Source organism: Callorhinus ursinus, unplaced genomic scaffold, assembly GCF_003265705.2.
Source record: "Callorhinus ursinus isolate GAN/ISIS: 27379988/994484 unplaced genomic scaffold, GSC_fseal_2.0 scaffold21, whole genome shotgun sequence".
In the NCBI taxonomy this organism is placed as follows: Eukaryota; Metazoa; Chordata; class Mammalia; order Carnivora; family Otariidae; genus Callorhinus; species Callorhinus ursinus.
Genome location: NW_027397083.1, coordinates 2,394,671 through 2,403,959, shown reverse-complemented (window position 1 = coordinate 2,403,959; position 9,289 = coordinate 2,394,671). Strand labels below are relative to the sequence as shown.

The 9,289-nt window shown below is 37.1% G+C and overlaps 1 pseudogene; it reads left to right on the top strand.

Moving 5' to 3' along the window:
• Nucleotides 1-8,165: 8,165 nt before the first annotated feature.
• LOC112829455 (olfactory receptor 8K3-like) lies at nt 8,166-9,289 on the top strand (annotated as a pseudogene).

Sequence of the window (9,289 nt, the reverse complement as noted above, 5' to 3'; positions counted from 1 at the left end):
TGGTGATGTGTATAAAAGAGGGCACGTATTGTATGGAGCACTGGGTGTTATACACAAACAATGAATCAGGGAACACTACATCAAAAACTAATGATATAATGTATGGTGATTAACATAACATAATAAAAAATAATAAAAATAATAAAAGAAAAAAGAGTATGATACAATTTATTATACATTTATCTATCGTTTTACTTTATTTTGGCCGTATTTAGCTGCAATAGCCTACATACATGCAATTGGGCAGGTATATTTCCTGGCAGAAAGGCATTCTCCTTGAGTCTAGTTCCGTGAACAGAATTGGAGCAACAGGGCTAAACTCACACTTTCAGGTCTACCGATTCTATGTATTTTATTAAATGAACTAAAATCAAGAATGAAAGCTGTAGCGTTTTATACTTATTAACTTGATTTAAATATATGTATTTTCTAAACATAATTATGTTGTCACTTGTGTTAGTTTCCTAGTGCTATATAACAAATCACCAGTGACTTTGTGGCTTGAAATAACAGAAACTTACTATCCCACAGTTCTGGAGGTGAGAAGTTCAAAATGAGTCTCACTGGGCTACGATCAAAAAGTCAGCAGGCTGTTTTCCTTCCTCGACTTCCATGGAAGAGTCTGTTTCTTTCCTCTTCCAGCTTTTAGAGGCAGCCAACATCTTTTGCTTGACATCTCCTTCCAAGCAGTGATCCCATTACTCTGACCTCTGCTTGCACTGCTACATCTCCTTCTGACTCGGACTCTTTTGCCTCCCTTTCCTTCTTGGGATTACATTGGTCCCACATAGATAGTCCAGGATAGCCTCCCCATCTGGAGGTCCTTAACTTAATCACATCAGCAAATCTCTTTGTGTGGAAGGCATCATGTTCACAGTTCCGGGCATCTTTGGCAGGGTGGGGGACCCATTTTCTACCTCCAATATTTATATCCATATTGGCATATTTTGTGAAACCGGGCAATCTAAATTCTTGCATGTCTCATTCACTAGTACTCATTGGGATAGCTCACAAATGCTTACACTAGTTACGCTTTCTACATTACTTAGCTACAAAATTTGTCCTAAACAATCTATACACAAAGGCCTTTTGAAGGATAAGTAGAAAGCATTTGGTTCAATGGTTCCAAAGTGTATACACACATACACATGGGCTCACATATCACTTGTACACAATTAGGACTTGTAAGGCTTCCAATGGAGGTTTTCTGGTCCCTTAAGGTCTACATAAGTTTGGTTTGAGCTGCGAAAGCCATCTCCCTGCAAGTCCATAAGCCTTCACCAGATTCCTAGATTCCATAGGTCACATCTACCCTCTCTGTTTTCCAAATGGCTATTCCACAACCTACCTCCATGGAAAGGAAAAAATCCTTTCAAGGAAACCATTCAAGAAAGAAGTAGAAATCCCTGCAGATATGGGTGATAAGAGACAAAATAGAGTTTTCTACTAGGTCAAGTTTACATATGCTTAGAGAAACTTAACTACTATACCACAAAATAATTCTCCACTGTACTTCTTATATCCTCCATATATATTGGCTGTTAACCTAATACTGGTGCCTTTCTCTTACTCATTCTCTCTGTCTTGCCTTTCTTTTCTCTCTTTGTCCCATTTAAAGGCTATAGATTTTTTTCCTTTTATTAAACAGAACTATTACTTATAAGGCCTATGACCATTCCATAAATAATACCACCAGTTGTCACCCTCTATCTTATGCACCTGTCCAGAATTGGTTTTGACTCTTTCAATACATAAAGGCACTTTTACAAACAAAAACCATCTACCAGGTTGGAGAAATTTTGTTGACAAAAAAGTTGTTGTCAAGCTTTGATAACAAACTCTTCCCTCATCTCACAGAACGTACATGACTTGGGCTTAACTAAAATGAACATATCCAAATATCTACTTCTTAAATCAAGCCACAAAAATAATTTAAGCTATAGTTGTCAAAAGAGGTCAGTAATGATTTTTAAAAAACACTAAAATTCATATTTCAAAGAATAGATTACTGAATGATAAAGATTAATGTTTGCCCAATCACAAAGTGATTAATTTAAGACATATACTCAGATTATATATCAATTAAAACCCTTATGAAATATAAGGTAAAAAACTTCCATGTTAAGATATGGTTGCTTAAAATACTGCCTTGAGATCGATGCATGTCAAAAAGGGTGCAAACTAACAATTCCTTAATAGCTGTGGCATCTTTTCTTATATTGTAATCACTTTTCTCTTTGTTTGCTTCCTCTCTCACAGTTTTTCAGCATTTTATCTGCTTTTCATATTTTGACCATTGGGAAAACTCTGAAAGAGAAAGGCACTGTGGGAGGCACTCAGGACCAGCACACAGCAGGGATGGAGAATGGCTGCACACAGGGAGGGGTTGTGCCTCCACAGAGGAGTCAGACTACAGCTCAGCCACTTCTCCATACCTGCCAGGAAGATGAGAAGTCAGCTGGCCATATGCCCAGGAGGAAAGGCAGGATTTGGAGGTCTCCCTGCCCTCACTCTGCTAGGAGATGTTTGTCAATGTTTTGTCACTTCAACATCTACTTCATCAGCATTATCACAGCTATAGACATTCAAATAGACATTCAAATCATTATATTAAAATTAATGTGTGTCTGTCTCTGTTAAAATTTCTGAACTTCTTTGTTGATTTGGATTAGTTAGTGCACGTTCCCATTTCAAATCTTGACAGATATTTAGATTTTTTATTATTTTTTTAAAATTTTACGTACTTATTTGAGAAAGAGAGGGAGAGCATGAGAAGGGGGAGGGGCAGAAGGACAGGGAGAAGCAGACTCCCACTGAGCAAGGAGCTTGATGCAGGCCTTGATCCAAGGACCCTGGGATCATGACCTGAGCCGAAGGCAGACGTTTAACTGACTGAACCACCCAGGCGCCCCAGATAGTTGGATTTTTTTAAAAAAATAATGTATTAAATCAAGGAAAACAATATTAGCTCTATACGGTATATCTGATTTAATTATTTGCTGCAAACTTTACCATTTGTTCAAGAGGTACATATTCATAAGTTGGATGTCCACAGTATGAAATGCAGTGTACTGATGATGGAATGCATGTGGATAAAAGAAGTCTTGGAATAGATCCATCCTTATATAAATAAATTAAATGTGCTCTATTCATCCCCAAACAGGGCCTCGGGAGATATTTCAGACATGTTCATTCATGAGTCAATGGGGACCACACACACAAAGTTGTTAATTGTGGTGATGCATGTAGAAGTCACAAGTTGGGAACTAACTAAATGCCTGTTACTATGGCAGCAAACCTATAGTAAATGGGGGCAGAGACAGATTGTAGCAATTTTATTAGAGACCAGCAAAATATTGGTGTGTATGTTACAAAATGAATAAAATTCAAAGCCATATAGATCAGTGAGAACATTGAAGTATTAAAGTAAGTTATATAAAAATCTGTGTGTGCACTTTAAAACATACATTATATTCACTTTATAAAGCCACATTCCTTTTTTTTAAGATTTATTTATTTAATTTAGAGTTTGAGAGAGAGAGTATATGTGGTGGGAGGGGCAGAAGGAGAGGAAGAGAATCTCAAGCGGACTCCCCTCTGAGTGTGGAGCCCAATGCAGGGCTCAATCTCTCCACCCTGAGATCATGACCTGAGCTGAAACTAAGAGTCAGATACTTAACCAACTGAGCCACTCAGGCACCCCATAAAGCTGAATTTCTTGTTAAGAACATATATCAACTTTTGTGGAGGAGATACTTGTGGAGGGAAAGGAAACTGATATAGGAGTGGGAATCAGGATGTGGATGCACACGGGAGGTGGAATTATGTATCATTAACTCACTTTAGTCCCTTAGGTTAAAAAACTAAATATAAATAACTTTACATACATATTTATAATTTTTTATTCTTTCTGAGCTTTTAACACACTACAGGTCATGTGTAAATAGTCTTGTCTTTATCCTCAGATATAAAACATGGCAGAAGCCATTGTGGAAAATGCTGAAAGTTTATGTAATTGATAGATGATGAAAGCATGTATCTGAGAAATACTCTACTTACATCCAGATGTTTGAGTGAATACAATAAAGATAACAATTAAGGAAAGCAGGTAAATTGTATATATAAAAAAACAGGGCGCCTGGTGGCTCCATTGGTTAAGTGTCTGCTGTCAGCTCAGGTCATGATCTCAGGGTCCTGGGATGGAGTCCAGTGTGGGGTTCCCTGCTCAGCGGGGAGTCTGCTTCTCCCTCTTCCTCTGCCCCTCCCCCCACTCCTTCCTTCTCTCTCTCTCAAATAAATAAATAAAATCTTTAAAAAAGATTTCCTCAATAGGGAAATCAAAGTTACTCGGAATAATTAGCAAAGACCAGTAGCATCATTTCCTGCTCTCAGATGCTTGGGAATAACCAAGAATTGCATTCAAGCTCCCAGGGGAGTGTCTCAAAGGGAGGAGATGCTCATAAATGCTCCTGGCAGCAGTCAGGTCTAGTAATCACAATAGAACAAGAGGACAGTCTTCATTTAAGGTGAATAGATGGTACTGATTATACTGATTACTAGATTAGCTACCGTAATGATTTTTGATGACTGTCTTCCCCTTAAATGACAGTTATGAGTATAGTCACCAATATCAGACTCAGAACATTACATCATGTATATTAATCATCTCTGTTCATAACTAGGTTTTTTGGAACAATGATATATGTTTACCACAGTTAGTATGTTCTTTAAAGGTGGTAAGGGACCTCATTTCTATTTGTTATTATTTCTACATTGATATTGAGATTGCAGACAATAAACATGGTGAAGGGGGAGTAAGCATTTTTGCAAGCTCTACTTATAATCCTCCTCTCTCCTTCCCTCCCTCCCACCTTTTAATAAGTGTGCAATGTTCTCAATATGACCAACCTCTTCACCTCAGTCGAGGTTATTTAGAAAATGTTATAGAATATTAAGTTGAGCTTGGGTGTTTGCATTTGCATAAGAAGATTCTTGGGCTCTATGTCCATCCCTCAGGTCCTGGTACAGCTCTGGAGTTTCTGCTTCCATCTGATAAGAGTCAGATTTGATGCTCAATTTGCTTGTTTCTTTCCAGGCAGTGCTTGGGTAGGACTGGTGGGGACAGGGCAACACAAATATTCACTCAATTGAGTTTCAGAAGAACTCTAGGGATTTGTAACATCACAATAAAATGAATGTTGGGATGAAGAGATTTGACAAACTGTACAAACTACTGTGGAATAGTCCTTTCTTTGGGTATAATTTTTGTAGCTTAAGACATTAGACTTTGTCATTTGATTGTTGCTAATGAATGTTTGTTATTGCTTTACTATAAACATTTTGAATAGATTTTCGGGTAGAACAAATTTGTGAAGTAATTTTATCTGCCAAATATTTTATTTTATTTTTTTTTAATTTCTGTTTATTTAAGGGCATCCAGAGGTTCTAGTTTTTAAGGTTACTAAAGTTTAGAGGCACTTGGGTAGCTCAGTTGGTTAAGCCTCCGCCTTTGGCTCAGTTCATGATCTCTGGGTCATGAGATTGAGCCCCGCCTCAAGCTCTGAGCTGGGCATGGAGGCTGCTTAAAATTCTCTCTCTCCCTCTGCCGCACCTCCCACCCCCTCCATGTACAGGCTCTCTCTCTCTCCCAGGAAAATAAAAATAAGTTTAACATTTTCTATGACATTAAGTCCTTCACCAGTCTAGGGTTGATTTTTATATGGATCAACTAAACATCCAAATTCATCATCCTGTATATGGATAATCACTTTGCCCAGATACACTGAATAGGCCATTTTTGCATGCCTGTCCTAGGATGCCACATCTGTCATATACCACAGCTCTATACATTCATGGGTCTTTTTCTGAGGTCCCTATTCTTTTCCATTGGTGTATGCCATATTGCCTCAATAACTCCAGCTTTCTAGTTTTTATTTATCTGGTAGCATTATTTAAATCAATGTCAAATTCTACATTCCCTTAGTGAGATTTTGATTGTAAAGCATTGTGCAAATGAGATTAATTTGAGCACAATTGAAATTTTTATAACACTAAATGACATAATCCAGGAACATATTTTACCACTTTGTTTAGGATTCTATATTTTTTTCCCAAAAATGTCTTAACTTTTCACCTTTTAAGAGTAGGTACATTGTAGTTTTTATTAGATATTCTATCATTATGGTTTTTCCCTTTTATTCTTAATTTTTATAGCTTTTATCCATTCTAAATGGTATTAATTCTTCATCAGTTAAAATGCTCCATTTTTTTTCTAATTCAATCAGATAATGTGATGAATTCTAATTATAGAATTTCCAAAATTAAACCATCCAGCCAAACATGGGATCAACGCAGCTTGGACAACTGTCCTGTAATTGTTATACCTTTTTAAAATTGATATCAGTGACATATTAATATTGTTTAGTGGCTATAGATAGATAGATATATTAAACCTGAATATATTATAGGTTTGTGGGATGTGTGTGTGTGTGTGTGTGTATAGCCTAAATATATTGTGGGTTTCTTTTATTATCTTTCTTTTTTAAATCATGATTTTGTCTCCTAGAATGAGTTACAGGGGGGTTCTCATTTTTTCACTCTGGAATCAAGTTAGTAAAAAAATATGGATGATTTCTTTTTCCATGAAATTTTGGGACACCTGCCTTTAAAAACAATTGGAAGGAGAAAGGAGTTGGAAAAGTAGAGGTCGATAAAGTGGAATCTTTAAATAAAATGTGTTAACAGAAAACATTTCGTGTATACTTGATGGAAGATGAAAAAGGTGTAAGAATAGTATTTAAATTAAAATATGATAAATGTACTCCATTTCTTTCAATACCATGTCCAGTTCGCTTTATTTGGATCAATAAGTATTTGTTCTGTCCATGTACATTTAAACAGATAAAATTTAAGTACTTTAAATCATGCCATATTTCTTTTCCCTTGTTCCCTATTACTCTGTCTTTCATTCATGTACCTCATGCAATATTATTTACCAGCCTCTAAGATATTTGAGATAGTATCCCCTACTTTGGAGTGATATTTCTCTTTGTTGGATAAGCAGTACACTGGATGATTTTAGGCAATACATTAACAAATACAGTCTAACTTTTACTTGTCTTAAAATGTGTTAGAAACAAACTGGGGTTTCTAGAGGGGAGGAGGGTAGGGGGATGGGTTAGCCTGGTGATGGGTATTAAAGAGGGCACATTCTGCATGGAACACTGGGTGTTATGAACAAACAATGAATAATGGAACACTACACCAAAACAAATTATGTAATATATGGTGATTAACATAACAATAAAAAATTTAAAAAAATGTGTTAGAAAGTACAACTACACCATTAAACACAACATTTCAGAGAGTCAGTACTAAGGTCAAAGCAAATGTGAGAATATAGCGAATTCTTTTTTATATTGAATAACTTGTAGATGCAGACCGTACTTGGTGTGCAACATATCACAGATCAGAAACTGAAAGAAATCCACATGTAAGTGCTAAATATTGAGACACACTATTCTAAGAAAATAAAATGTATTTATGTGCATTAGAGTGGGCCTGTTATGGACATCTGCAAGGTTGCTAAATTGTGTGTCATCATAAAAATCATTAAACAATATTTAAAACTCATAAAAGCATAGTGGAATGGGAACACAATTTAATAAATCAAATGGGTAATGGAATGAGAATACCATTAGATATGCAGAGTACTAATGAGAAATGCAAATCAAAGTCTATTAAATGAGTTATTCATGGTTTACATGGAGGTTGGAACTGACGTTGCAAGGGCAAGAAGCAGAGGATTATTACTTTTATTATAATTCTTTTTATTTTTTTATTTTTTTTAAAGATTTTATTTATTTATTCATGAAAGACAGAGAGAGAGAGAGAGAGAGAGAGAATGGCAGAGGGAGAAGCAGGCTCCCAGGGAGCAGGGAGCCCGACACGGGACTCGATCCCAGGACCCTGGGATCACGACCTGAGCCGAAGGCAGACGCTTAACTATCTGAGCCACCCAGGCGCCCTATTATAATTCCTTTTAAAGTAAGATATATTTAGCCAGTTATAGGTATTTTAAGTGAAAAACACTTTTAAAAATTTCAAAATTCCCAGCCAACATGTGGCACAAAAAAATAAAATGGCTACGATATACCTTAGGTCATAACACTTTTTAGGTTTGGTTCCAGGTTCAATGATGGACGTGAGTCTTATTTTAAATTAACCCATCTAAAAAATTAGATTTATCTTACCCCTAATGGCTTTGCCTCCTAAAATGTCAACAGATGATGTTTCCTGAAACCCAATGATTCTTGTGATGGTTGTTCCCACAGCAATTTTCCTTAATGGCCTGGATGAACAAACAAAATCTAACAGTGCTAACAGAATTCAGCCTAATGGGAATCATAGACCATCCTGAGCTGCAGGTTCCCTTCTTTCAGCTCTTCCTCATCATCTACACAGTCTCAGTGGTGGGCAACCTGGGCATGATCATCCTCACCAAGGTGGACTCCAGGCTCCAAACACCCTTGACTTCTTCCTCAGACACCTGGTTTTCATTGACCTTGGTTATTCATCAGCTGTGGGACCCAAAATGTGAGTAAATTTTGTAGCTAATCAAAATACAATTCCCTATAACTGGTGTGCTACACAGCTGGCTTTCTTCATCTTGTTCATCGTCAGTGAGCTATTCATTCTGTCAGCAATGGCCTATGACCGCTATGTGGCCATCTGTAACCCTCTGCTCTACGTGATTGTTATGTCACAGAGGGTGTGCTGGGTGCTGGTAGCAGTCCCTTATGTCTACAGTGCCTTTCTAACAACCACCACAAAGATATTTATGTCATCCCTCTGTGACCATAATGTCATTAGACATTTTTACTGTGACAGTCTTCCCTTGTTAACTTTGCTGTGCTCAAGCACACATGACATTGAGTTGATAATACTGATCTTTTCAGCATTCAATTTGGTTTCATCCCTTGTGATAGTGCTTGTGTCCTACATCCTGATCCTAATGGCCATCCTCAGGATGAACTCTGCAGAGGGCAGGCACAAGGCCTTCTCCACCTGTGGATCTCACCTGACAGTGGTCATTGTATTATATGCAACACTATTCTTCATGTATGTGCAGCCCAAATCCAGTCATTCTTTTGACACTGATAAAATTGCCTCTGTATTTTATACTTTGATAATACCTATGCTGAATCCCATGATCTACAGCCTGAGGAACAAAGATGTAAAAGGTGCCCTGCATAGGATATGGAAAAATCTGCACAAACTGCCTATATAG